General features: G+C 51.9%; 1 long non-coding RNA gene across 1 annotated transcript; it reads right to left on the reverse strand.

Annotated features, from left to right (window-relative positions):
- Positions 1-296: 296 nt before the first annotated feature.
- Positions 297-6385, reverse strand: LOC148222902 (uncharacterized). The gene is made up of 4 exons (XR_015805017.1): positions 5198-6385; positions 4535-4625; positions 3473-3651; positions 297-1695 (listed from the first exon to the last, which is right to left on the reverse strand). It is a non-coding gene; the product is annotated as an uncharacterized LOC148222902 (long non-coding RNA).
- Positions 6386-9206: the final 2821 nt, after the last annotated feature.

The raw sequence follows: 9206 nt of genomic DNA on the forward strand, positions 1-9206 counted from the left end.
AGACGGCGCTTTCTCCACACCGGCCGTGATTAAATTACGGAACTCATCGCCACAGGGTGCTATGGAGACCTGCAGCCTAAGTGGCCCCCAGAAAGCATTTAGGCAAACTCAGGGGCTGTCGAGGTCTGTTAAACATGATGGAGCAGCCACCTCGGGGAGTCCCCAAAGCCCGAGGCAGCACGTGTTGGACAAGGGGCTCAGCAGAGCTGCCCTGCCAGGAGCGCTGCACCAGCACGGCCTGGGAGATAAATAGCATCTAATCACCTAAATAAACCATGCCCCGAACCCCCCCCGAGGGCAGGGAGAGGTGACAGGGCTCAGAAGTGCCTGTGATGATGCTGCAGGATAGGCAGAGAGGGGACCCCAGAGTTTCTGTCCATGTCCCAGTGCAGGGATTCTCCAGGATCCCTCACCAGGGATTTTTGGCTGGGGCTGCCTGAGCAGAACTGTTTCCACAGCTTCAGGCTGAGATGCTCTTGCTCAGGGGGAAGAAGCATCTCCTCTCCTTCACCCTCTGTGAAAACACCGCATTCCAGACCCTGGAATAAGCACAGCCCCTGCTCCTGGCTCTCCATCCAGCGTGTCAGCTCAATAATTTATGGTCCAGGAGGGGCAATAACCATCCATAATTCACGAGCAATAATGTTCTACAAGTCGGAACTGGCAATTTGGCTCCGTGGACCAGGGGCTGCCTCATGCCACTTCCAAGGACTCGTTTCTTCTTGCCAAAAGGCACGAAGGCAGCAGCCACCTCCAGCTCTGAGGGGCATCCTGGTGACAGCAGGTTCTGGAGCAGGGTCCATCTGTGCCTGCTCTTTGGGTTTCCAAGGCTTTCCTCACACGCTGCTCTGAAAAATGATGGAGAAGTTTTGGGTTTTGGTCCTCCAGGCTGACAAAACCCACAGGTTGTGGGGCTCTGTGTTAGTGGAGCAATGACAGAGGAGCAAGGTGAGCTGTGCCAGCAGTGCAGAGCCCTGGCATTCAGCAGCAGTGGGGGGTGGTTTTTTTTGGTGGTGTTCCCTTCCAGCAGTGAAGGGATTCCCGTGCCAGAAGGAAATCCAGGTCCCAGAGCAAGATGAACACTGAGATCCCAACTTCTGAGGCTGATAAACTGCTCCAAGGCACGGGATCAGAGGGATAACTTGGGATTGGGGGAGGCAGAAAGGAGAATGGGGGGGGGCTGCAGTGATGGGTTGCCCTCCAGGAGACAACAGAAGCATCAGGGTATCAGCAGGGGAGGAGGGAAACGTGAGCCACCGAGCTTTCAGAGTAGAAAAACACCTCTTGCTCGGCAAACTCTGTTAGTCAGACGTAAAACACGGGTGAAGCAGAGCATGCTGGAGCTCCCTCACTCCTGGGGGAGATGTTTATTAACTCATCAAAACACACCGGCTGTTGTTGCCAGCAAGAACCTGGAGCAGTAGGGAAAAAAAAAAAAAAGAAAAAGAGAAGACAAAATAGAAAAACGGGAGGAAAAATAAAGATCGCGTGCGAAAATCATCCTTTCGTTCCCTGTACTTGGCTGGGGATGGGCTGTGGAGTGAGCCTGGACCATGCAGGATTCGGGAGCATCCTCCTGGAGAGGCTGGGCGGGAGGTTTTTGCAGCACCTCTCTCACATTTTTCCCAGAGCCACTCCCCGACCTTGGTGTAATTGGGCCACTTGGCACGCCTGGCCCGACATAAACTGCAGCTCCTGAAATAAATAAGGTGATAGCTGGCAATGAGACACCCAATTAATGCCGGGATAGCTGCAGTCATTGCATCCCAGGGACACTGGAACTATTGTAAAGGTGTTTGGTTGAAGTGCTACAGGGCAGGGACGAAGTTTTTTTCACCAGTTATTTGCTGGTGCTTTACTTGCCTTGAAAGAGAGACAGGATGAACTGAGAGGTTCATTATCATTACCCTGTTTTTGTTGTTTTTTTTTCTGAAAAGAAGCCTGGTTGCTCTGAATAACCTCAATCTTCCAAAAGTTACACGTCATAGTTAATTATTGTAAGCCCAAGGGGTTTTCTTGGGGTGATGCTGGCCTTGATTCATAGAATCCTACAAGGTTTGGGTTGCAAGGCACCTTAAAGAGTCATTCCACCCCTCCCTGCCATATTCAGGGACACCTTCCACTATGCCAGGCTGCTCCAAACCCTGTCCAACCTGGCCTTGGACACATCCAGGGGCAGCCACAGCTTCTCTGGGCATCCCTCACAGGAAACAATTCCTTCCCAATATCCCATCTATCCCTGAAGTCCCCCCCACAGCGAGGGTGGCCATCACAGACCAGGGCTGTGGTACTTTCTGCAGGGTTTTTCCAGCCTCTCCAGCCTCCAGCTCTGTCAATATGTACTTTAAAGAGCAATTTACACCTAAAAACGCTCCCCTCCTGTGAAAGCGCCGCCGTGCAAAACAGCAGATGGTGTTTGAGCACTGCAAAATGGAAAATATATCTTTAAAAGAGAGATACCAGAGTTGTCTTGGCGCTAGGCGGGCGCCTCGGGGTCTCCATTTGCAGCTTTCTGCATGGGAGAAAAAAAAAAAAAAAAAAAAAGGATGGCAAGTGCTGTGAGATAACACTGGTGGAAGGAGAATGCTTTTCCTGAGGGGTCCTTGGAAATTGTGGAATGGGAACCACCCAGAAAGAGCTCGGCAGGAGGGGCTGTGACATCTCTTGGGTCACCACGTGTGTCCAGCTGGGGGTGGGACATGGGACATGGCTTTTTCCTCCCTCTCTCCCCTTCTCTGTGTTCATCCTGCTTCCATCAGATGAAATGCTGTTGATGGAGGGGTGGGAGAAGCATAAACCAGCCTGCTCCCACTTTTGGCTGCTGGGAGAAGTCAGTCCTGCAGGGATGCTGACCCTTCCCACGTCCCAGCCCCAGGCTGGAATTCCAGGATTGACGCAGCAGGAGGATCCTGCTCCCATGAACCACACACCCAGTGCTACACCAACGTTGCTTTTTTACGTGAAACATCAAAACTACTCCTGAAAAATCCCTCCCCTCTCTCCCCATCCTGGAAGCAAAATCCTGCCGAACCTCCGTCCTCCAGGCAATCCTCCCTCCGTGTGAAAAAAACACCTTTTTCTCGGAGGCTTTCTCGATAAAAAAAAAAGCTTGAACGCTGCTAATTTCCAAAATAAACAAGCAAATCTTTGGAGCAGCAAATGCAAAGGGCCCTGAAGGCATCTTCTAAATGTCAGGGAAAAGCAAAAACCATCAGCCCTGACGCGTGCCTGCCCGGCGCCAGCTCCGGGCACAGGGGACATCTTTGGGAAGTTTGGGTTTGCTGGGAGCAAAGAACTCCCCAAACCTGCAAAGACACCCCTTTTACAGCTGCTTGGAAGCCCTGCAACAGGAAAAAAAAAAAAAAAATACCACAAATCGGGCTCGGCTTCACTCCTAGCAACGACATTTTGACAGCTTCTATTTTGGGGATGGCTTTATTGTTTTCCCCCTGGTCCTCAATTAATGCCTTACCTCAAAATAGCTACGAGCCAGCAGGACTTTTCCACTCACCAGGCTGTGAGCTGCTCCCAGCTTCCCCCGTGGTGCAAACTCTCGTGGGTTGGGCTGGCTGTTCCCAGCCTGGCCCCAAAGTTCCATCCCAGATCCTTCAAACAAGGGTGACCTCCCCTGCTGAATGCTTAAAAGTCAACCTGGAGGAGAAAAAAAAAAAAAAACAAAAAAAACAAACCAACAAACCAGCTTTGCAAACCTGTTCTCCATCGTTGTGAGAGTGCTGTGCTCAAGGATGTGGGGTTCAGGAGGTGCATTTAGCCAGTGGCCAGGAGAAACACAGGCTGGGGATGCTGTGAGGGATGCAGGGAGGAGGATGGAGCCAAGGCTGATGGTTCCATTCTCCACTCGGTTTTGGAGACCACGTGGAAGGCCTTAAGGATATTTGGGTTGGAAGGAGATGGTCTGTGAGGGCCCTGCTGAGCCATTGAATGATTCCATGGCATTCCTTGTGCTGCTGGCTGAGCTGGACAGCCCCATCCAAAGGGATGTGCAAGGATATCCCACCCCAGACCCCCTTGGCCTCCCTGCTCCCAGTGCTGCTGAACAAACTCCTAAACACCCCTCTCAAGGTTACCCAAGGGTGGTTAAAGATTTAAGAAAAGTCCTGTACAATGTTTATGGCTCCTCCTTCGATATCCACCCCCTGGCATCGATGTTTCATCAATTTTCTATCACAGATCACAGGGTTCAATCCTGGTGGTGCAGATGGGGAAAACCACATCTATTGAGACAAATTTTTTCACCTGTGTGAAGCTCTTGCCTGTGCCTCTCCTGGCCCCACTAAATGACCAACAGGTTGTCCCTGTCTGCCCATCACTCCTCACCCAGCTGCCATGGAATGAGAGAGGGAAAGAGCTCCTGCCACAGTCATCTTTTGATTTCAGTGAAGTTAAAGGAGACCTTTCCTCTCCCCCCAGCCTGAGCTGGAGAAGCCAGAACATTTTAGCTGTTATCTGATTTGATGTGCAAAAAAACAGAGGGAGAGGGAAAAAGGAAAAAAAAAAAAAACCCAAAACTCACCGCTGGCTCCTTCTCGCCTTTAATTGAGGATACAAATGCCAGGCTGATTTTTGCTCTCCTTGAAATTCCCTCTGTCAGTCCAGGGCTCCCTCTGGTTCAGGACAAAAAATTGACTTTGTGTCATGAATGAAGCAATTATTTCCCTCCACAAATGAATATGGCAATTATTTCCCTTTTGGGGAGGGGAGGGACGTGTGTGAGGTTGGAGCTGCTGAGCAGAGCAGGGACGAGCTGGGGCTTTGCTCTGCTGTGTTTGTCCCCTGCTCACACCCTTCCCTTTCCCAGTGCTGTGTCCAGGCCCAGCTGGATCCCCACCAGACACAGGCACTTTCCTGGATCAGGGGCAATCACCCTTCCCTTCAGAGCAGCCCTGGAGCTGGAATCAGCTTTCATCCCTCTGTGCTGTTTCCCCCCCTGCCTCAGGAATAAAGGACTTTTTTCCCTGTATCCCTTCACTGAGGCAGAGCAAGAATAAAATACCACCTTGGCTATGTGCACAGGGGGATGATTGGAGACATCCAGAATCCCAGGCTGGTTTGGATGGGAAGGGGCACTAAAGATCCCCTATTCCATCATCCCTGGGTGATGGCTGGGGTGCCATCCAGGAGGTCCTTCTCCAGCAGCAGGGCTGTGTTTGGAGACAGAGGTGTGCCAGGCATTCACCTTGCAGCATCCTGCCTCCTTTCCCCCCTGGGTATCCACTCTGTGCCTGCCCATTTCCCCACTCTGGCAAGGAAGGCTTCATAAATTGTTTCTACACCAGCTCTGGAGCACGTTGCAGCTTCTTCAGGTGTTAAAAGCTGCTGTAAAGAGCAACACAAAGAAAGTTATTTGCAGCACTCACCGAGATCTCTGAACCCCACAAAAAAACAGGGAGGAGGCAGCAGCGTGTCCTGGAGAGCCATGAACCAGCACTGAGCCATTAACTGTTCCCAGGCAATCCTGCAGGAACACACACTTCCCCTGCCAGCACAGATGCCAGCCCTCAGAAACCTCGTCCTTGCAGCAAAGATTGGGAGGGAAGATTTCAGGCATCTTCTCCAGAAAAAATCACATCCCTACCACCAGGGCCGAGCCAATTCCAACTGCACAAGAGAAAGGTGGATTGAAAGAGGGAGAAAAGTGGTCACAAAAATATTTTTTAGATTTATTTCTTTTATGTAAGGCTGTTATCTTACACGCAGTTAAGAAGATTTTTACAGTGAGGGTGGTAAAATACAGGCACAGAGGGGTGGAAGACGACCCGTCCCTGTCCAAGGCCAGGTTGGATGGGGCTTGGAATAAGCTGGGATAGTGGAAGGTGTCCCTGCCCATGGGAAGGTGTTGGAATTAGATGATCTTTAAGGTCCCTTCCAATCCAAACCATTCAGTGATTCTATGATTTACCAGCAGACAAAAATCCTGCATGGGTTACTTACCTGCACAAAATTACCTGTTTATTTTACTGCTGACATTTCCCAACCCACCATCACGTGAACCTCAGCACTGCCAGCGAGACCCCAACTCTTAAGGAGTTAAAACCACAGGGCACAAGTGCTGGAAAGTCACTTGAAGGTTGGGAGTGACCTTGAAGGGAGCTGGACACTGCCTTGTTGGCAGCGGCGGCAGGAGCGTGAAAATGTATTGCAGCCCTTGGGCAGCCTTCAGTTCTCATTTAAGCTGTTAATCAGAGGGGGACAGGGAGGAGAGCAGCAGCAGCCACAGCTCTTCCCTGCCAGCCTGACTGGGAAAGTGTGAGTGGCACTGGAAGGGCCTGCAGGACATGGCTGTGGGGGCAGGGGGAGCAGCTCTGCCTTATGAGAGAAGGAACAGCTCCAGGAGCCAAATATTCCCTTCTTCTTCTTCTTCTTCTTCTTCTTCGTGTCCTTCCATGGGTGGAGTTATCCCGGCTTTTTTATCCCATGGGTGGCATCCCCCCATTGCTCTGCCTGAAAGTTTGGGGCAGATTTGTGACCAGAGGGATTTTGTGACCCAAGGGACCAACACTAAGGTGCAGGTGCCCCAGAGCATCGTGCCCTCTCTGTGCCATGGCTGCTTGCAGCCTTCATGTCACTGACTGCATTCTCTGTCCCCAGCATCCCTGAGGAACGCTGCAGCCCCTGTGGGGATCTGGCACAGGGTGCCCAGAGAAGCTGTGGCTGCCCCTGGATCCCTGGAAGTGTCCAAGGCCAGGTTGGAGCAGCCTGGGATAATAGAAAATGTCCCTGCCCACGGCAGGGAGATGGAACAAGAATGATCCTTAAAGGCCCTTCCAACCCAAACCCTCCTGGGCTTGTATGACCTTGGGCCATGGAGCTGTGGGAGAAGGACAGAGAGGGACACAGGCACGGACTCCTTGCTGGAGGAGTGACCTGGCCTGCCCAGAGGACTCATTCAAATGCAGGTGGGATGTTGTAAGGGAGAGCAGACAGAATTTGAGCAGAGAATACCTCCCCTCTCACCTGCACCGCTTCCCCTCCTCCAGCAGCACAAGGGTTAAGATGAGTCTATTACTGTTTGCTTGTCACTTTGTCGCTGATCTAATGACCATCGATAATAGCTGAATAAGAATTGATGGAGAGATGGATTTAATTAACCCCGGTGTCAGCAGCTCGCATTGCTGTCTGTTTGTGTTAATGGAGCAGCTCAGGAAAAAAACTCTCCTGAGCTTTGCAAGGCTCAGCCTGCGGCAAGTGAAACACTCCTATTCATCAGCTGCACCCTCCAGGTAAAGCCAGCCAGTGCCACATGGCAATTGCTTCCTCCTGTCCCCAAAAGAGTAAAACAATCACCTGCTCTGGTGCACTCTGAGTCCCAGATCCGTCCTCCTCCCTATCCCGGCTGCTGCTGCCCCGGGCAGCTCAGCCAAGGTCTCTGCAGGAGGCTGATTTTGGGAGGCTGGAGGTCTTGATTCAGCAGGGGGATGGCGCTGGGGGTTAAATAAAACACCAGCACAAAGGCAGCAGGTGCTCTGTGTTTCCTGACAGTGCAGATGTCGGGGCAGAGAGGTTTTCCCAGCCAGCCAGACATCCCCTGGGGCCTCCTGCAGCATCCTCATCCTAAAATCCAGGTGTTGCATGCACTCCACTGGGATTTGTCCTCTTCTCCTGGGTTTCAAGCTGCTTTGGGAGGCAGCTCCAGGTGAGCAGGCACAGAAGCAGGGGCTGGACACTCAGACCAGGCCACCCCAGTCCCACGAACGAGGCTGGTCCTGCCCATTCCTTGATTGCAGCTGGTAATTAGCGTCTGACCCCTCTTCATCTGACCCTCGGGTGCAGCAGGAAACAGCTCACAGTGCTCCTCATCCTCCTGCTCCTGGCTTATCAGCAGGATCACTGGGGCAATTCCAGCCTGGATAAAGGGTGGGTGCCTGGCCTTCCTCACCTGTGGAAGCTCGGTGAGGAATTTCCTGGCAGCTCAGGGAGCAGCAGCAGCATCACCCAGCACCTCCAGCTCACACAGCCATTTTCCAGGGCAGCAATCCACGGGTGCAGCCCCATCCCCGGGTGTTATCCATGTGGGACATCTCTCAGGGCAAGTTCAAGGGGGCTCATCTGACACCCACTGGGTTTTCTTCACACTTCCCCTTGCTCTCATTTTCAGCTGTGATTGCTTTTTGTGTTCTAACACGCCTCCAGCCTTGACCCAGGCAGGCAGGTCTGGATCCATCTGGATCCCCCATGGTTTGGGGATGCTCTGGGATGGTGCTGGTGCCATCCCTGGCTCCTGTGCTTGCTGTGACAGACCAAGGTACGACTGTCTGAAGGAATAAACTTCCCTTGCCAGGCTAAAAATATTCCTCCCAGTGAAAACACCGGCGCTGTCTTGTGGCTGGAACTTCCAGGTAGGACAGGAGGCAGAACTTCCAGGAGGCACTGAGAACACTCAGTTTTTGGCCAACCCATTTCCTGCCCCAAGATTTAATTCAGCAACTCTGACCTGGAGTTTCCAAGATCTTCACCTGCAGCCCTTGGAGCATTTTGGGTCTGGATGGGGAGGGCTGGTCGTAGAGATGTAATGGGACATATGGATCTCTCCATCCCAAGACCTTTCTCTTCTCCCAGCAGGGAAGAGAAATAGCTAAAATAAGCAAAGCTGGCACTGGAATGCAGAACTTATCCTGGCCTTCTCAACACAGCCCTTGAAGCAGCAAAATTCATCCTGTGATGGCAGGAATTGGGGAACCTGGGAAGAAGCCCAAGACCAAGCAGCATCCCAAGTCCTTCCCAGCCTGGCAGAGCTCCCAGCTGCTGAGCTGAAGGTGAGCTGGAGCTTTCCTCCCCTCAGAAAACCCCCAAAGTATCCCACATTTTCCGCTTCTAGCCTCGTTTCCCCAACAGAACATCAGTGGCTGCCCACAGCTCCACTTCATCCCCAGGAAAAGAAGGGCAAGGCCCAAACAAGGTTTGAGTTGCTCTGGAACAGCCTGAGCTTTTGGAAAGATGCTGATTTAGAGAGAAACAGGCTTGCTGTTTCGCTCATCCCTGTCCCAGACAAAAAGTACCTTTGCCAAGTATGTCTTCAAACCCATGCCAGTAACCTGCAGTCATGGAATACGTGAGGCTGGGGAGGGGAAAAAAAAAAAAAAAAGAAAAGAAAAAAAATCCAGCAGAATTTAATTTTGAAGATCCAGCCAGTCTTATAGCTTTTCAACTGCTGGAGCAGGTGAGCCAATAATAAAATCAACTGCCCA

This window comes from Sturnus vulgaris, chromosome 8, assembly GCF_052056855.1.
Source record: "Sturnus vulgaris isolate bStuVul1 chromosome 8, bStuVul1.hap1, whole genome shotgun sequence".
Lineage (NCBI taxonomy): Eukaryota > Metazoa > Chordata > Aves > Passeriformes > Sturnidae > Sturnus > Sturnus vulgaris.